We start from the raw sequence: 4,160 nt of genomic DNA, 5'->3' as shown, positions 1-4,160 counted from the left end.
CTGGCCCAAGAATTCCTGGTCAAGCTCCTCTGCTTGGGTAGGGGGTCTATAGTAGACTCCCACCAATAGGTCCCTTTCCCTTCTTCTGCCTTGAACCCTAACCCAAAGCACTTCAGAGTGCTTCTCCCCTGACTCTTTACTAATTAGCGAGGACGTGTATTGCTCCTTGATATAGAGTGCCACTCCCCCCCCTCTTTCTTATCCTGTCCCTCCTGTACAGCCTATAGCCCTCGACATTCACCGCCCAATCATGCTTGGAGTCCCACCAAGTCACCTGTAATCCCCACAATGTCTGGGCTGGTGTCAGCCAGCAGGAGGGCGAGTTCCTCCTGCTTGTTCCCCATGCTACGGGCATTAGTGTAGAGGCATTTCAGGCCTCCTGTAGATGTGGTTACTGACCCCCTAGTCCCAGCGTTCCCCTTGTCCCCATCTCTTACTTGTTTGTCCGCTGAGCTTGTTGGTCCGGGCTGGGCTGTAGTTGCGGGTGCCGGACCGGTGTATCCTCCGGCCTCATCTTCCTCTTCCCCCAACGAGCCTAGTTTAAAGCCCACCGGAGGAGGTCCACCAACCTGTAAGAGAACACATGCTTACCTTTAGGGGAAAGGTGGAGCCCGTCCCATCCTAGCATTTAGGTTGGAGATTAGGAGGAACTTTCTAACCATGGGGTAGTCAAGCACTGAAGCAAGCTACCTAGAGAAATTGTGGAATCTCCATCCTTGAAAACTTTCAAGAGCAGCTTAAACAGATGCTTGGCTGGGATGGTTTAGTCAGGCATGATCCTGCTTTGAGCAGGGAGCAGGACTAGATAAGTTCATGAGGTCCCTTCCAGCCCACTTTCCTATGAACCTGAAAGGTAGGATAGAAGAAAAAAAAAAGAATTTTGGGGTAATGGTACTAGCTGGAAATCTAATCTAGATTCAGTTCCTGGCATAGCTGGACAATTTTTTTTTTTTAACATTCAATAAGTTGGTTAGCATTTGCTGTTGTAGAAAGTCTCCCATATTTTTTGTGGCCTTTGGATCAAATATGTAATCTTTCTGTGTTAAAATAATTATTCTACTTCTGTGTTTACAATACATTTTCTCTGTCTTCCACATTTAAGGCCCAAACAAGGAAAACACTCTGGTTGCTTAAAGATGTAAAATCAACAAAAACAAAACCCGGTACTTTAATCAGCTTTAGATAAAAGTACCAAAAAGCCCTGCTAAAGTGCTGAATCTGTACAGACACTGCAGAACCAGGTCGAACTCAGGGTTTTTTCTTCATATCCATCAGCGCCCTCTGAGACTGTGTATATGGCCTCCTGAGTAAGCTCTAGTGTACATCTGAAAACAAGGCCCATTCACTCACACCTACTCCATGCACACATACACACCTACAAATACAGTAACATAAATAACTCAGTAGCAGGCCTAATGGTTTACAGCTGCCCTGAGCATGTCCACCACCATATGTTTATGTTCTGCAGAAATGGAAAGCTAACATACATACTCAGAGCTGCTCGGGGTGCCCCTGTGCTATTTGCAATGCTTAGTTTGTGAGCCTAGATACATGTAGGACAGGCAAGACTTGTATATCTGCAGTGCTTCTACGCTCTGTTTGGTGACCATTCTGGGCTTGGTCTTTTTTAGGACAACACTCACACCTATATAATTCCTTTTAAAGCCCAAAGGACCGAAACACATGGTTATATATTATACGCATGTGTTTAAGTGTTTCCATATAGGAGTTGAAGTGAACAGTATGTTTAGATGCTTTCCTGAATAGGGATAGAGCCTAGGTTAGGAGCTATTTTGTTCAGGAACTGTCTACACATTTGGTTGAGCAAAAATCTAATATGATTACCTTCTGATTCCATTTGGGACTTGTAGTCATGATTATATTACAAGCAGGATAGGAAGCATTGCTTTTCAGCCTAATAATTTATCAGGACTCTTGTAGTTTATATTAAGTCACTTCCCTTGCTTCTGTTATTGCTTAGAAGTGTCAAGAGCAAGGCATATTTGATAGGATAGGGCATCTCTTATTCAGATAAATACATTAGTGCAGACACATCTGTTTATAAAATTATCAAGCTAGCCTCTCATTTTGAATAATCTACTGAAGTATTTGAGTTGAAACTAATATTTCTACAGAAGAAGAAATATTTGGTAATTTTCTTATTAGATTAAATTGCACCACATAGCATGACATCGTAGAAGTTCAGTCAGATTATAGTCATTAGCTATATTATTTTTTTCTGTCAGGATATGGAGAAGTAACATTTTTAAGGATACTTACTGTTCCTTGAATATTTTTTTTAATAATTGTTGCTGAATGGGAAATCTACAGAGATCTTACTCTGTGTCATCTGTTCCAGGACATTAATACTGTGATCTCAGGGCTGATTGCAGCCCTTTTATAATTACTGAATTAAATCCTGGACTGTTGAAGTCAGTGGGAATTCTGCTATTAACTGGAGTCAGAATTTCACCCAGTCTGTCTGCATTGGATCCAAAACGTCAATTTGAGCTTTAAAGTTGTCCTTTTTTAAAGCACTGACCTTTGTGGCACACCATGCAATTCTTTTGCAGGGAAATTGTTATAGGTTTTTTAAGACTTTTTAAAATATCACTGGGCAGGGAAATGTGTCATGTTCCAAAGCACGCTTTTATACATGGCTACTAATGTAGTTGTCAGTCATACAGTAGAACATATTATGAAATTCTTTTGACAAGTATAAAAAAGGAAATGTTCATATTTTCATAGAAATGCCATGCTATTTTCTTCACAATTCATGATCTCTTCTGTTTGTTTAAAGAAAAACTTTCACACTTCAACTCATTTTAAAAATGTACTTTTCTCAAGACCCATTAAGCTGTTCTGTAGTGAAATACTTTTAACTCCTGCTTGTGTAGTTTATTACCTGAGTAAACAGAAAACTTACTTGAAAATATGCAGCCTTCTCCTGCTTCTGTCTTATCCATTCAACGATACCAAAGTCCATTCTTGGTTATAATCAGGGATCCTGGTTTTCTCTGTTTAAAAATCACAAATTCTCTGATAAAGCTTGCAAATTCTCTGATTAAAACCCCCCAAACCTGTGATTAAAATGAAACATAACTCTCTCTCTCTCTCTCTCTCTCTCTCTCTATATGTGTGTGTGTGTGTGTGTGTGTGTGTGTGTGTATGTATCAATTAAACAGTTTTATTGATCTATTTCTAATTTTAAAGCCATTTGGAAGCCTACCAGTGCCTCATTCACTGTAATAAAATACATTCTAAATACCTATAAATGTTGGTATTTGATTTTGGGTTTTTTATCATGGAAAATCAGAGCTCCTCCTGTGCTTTTAGCTCACCAGGATGCAGGTCCAGGGCCCTCACTCTGAAGCCACAGCCCCACTCCCCTGTCAATGCCCCTCACTCCCAACCCACATCACAACCCAGCCCTGCTGGTGCTCCTCGCTCCCCACCCACAGCTCCTGCACCTGCCAGCCCTACTGGAAGGAGCCCCCAGCTGCCAGGGATGTGGAGTCAGGGCACCAGGTCTGCAGTCTCTGTCCCTTGCAGCAGTGTCCAAGCCCCAGCTGTCCCATAAGGGAAGTGGCAGCTGCTGCGGTGGAGCAGAGCACAGAGTCCAGCTCCCTTTCCTCCATGGGTGGCATGGCCACAGCAGAGCCTGTGGGGGGAGGTGTGGGCAGGCTGCCCACTGTGGGCTCAAGCTCCCTGTCCTGCTGCCCTCCCCCTGGGTCCTCCATGGCCCAGCAGGCAGGACTGGGCATGACAGTGCAGAGCAGACCAGGATGGGGAAGCTTAATGCCAACGCTGGGAGCTCTGTGCTGCCACTGTGAGGTGCCCCCAGCCTGCCTGGCAGCAGTGAGGGTGATGACTCCATGCTACCACCCCCGCTACTGCTGGGCAGGCAAGGAGTGCTCCACCAGGGTGGTGCGGGGCTCGCAGCAGCAGCAAGGAATTTCCCTGCCTGGCCCCACTCTGCCCTGCTGTGCCAGGTCCCACCTGCTGGGCTGCAGAGGTCCTGCGTGGAGGGCAACAGGGCAGGGAGCCCAAGCTCAAAGTGGGCAACTTTTCCCCACCATGCACACAGATCCGGGGAGCATACCCAATCCTCCCCAAGAGTGCGCACAGCTGCAGGGAGCCAGCCACCCCCCCCCCCCAAG

The 4,160-nt window shown here is 45.0% G+C and overlaps 1 protein-coding gene across 1 annotated transcript in view; it reads left to right on the top strand.

The window, feature by feature from the left end:
* CCSER1 (coiled-coil serine rich protein 1) overlaps positions 1 to 4,160 on the top strand; it is a 1,844,507-nt gene that overhangs the window by 765,140 nt on the left and 1,075,207 nt on the right. The gene's annotated exons all lie outside the window — the stretch shown is intronic.

The sequence above is a fragment of the Gavialis gangeticus genome, unplaced genomic scaffold, assembly GCF_001723915.1.
Source record: "Gavialis gangeticus isolate Ggan-Ray unplaced genomic scaffold, GavGan_comp1, whole genome shotgun sequence".
NCBI lineage: Eukaryota > Metazoa > Chordata > Crocodylia > Gavialidae > Gavialis > Gavialis gangeticus.
Note: the sequence above shows the minus strand (reverse complement) of the source record. Positions and strands in the feature narration are given on the sequence as shown.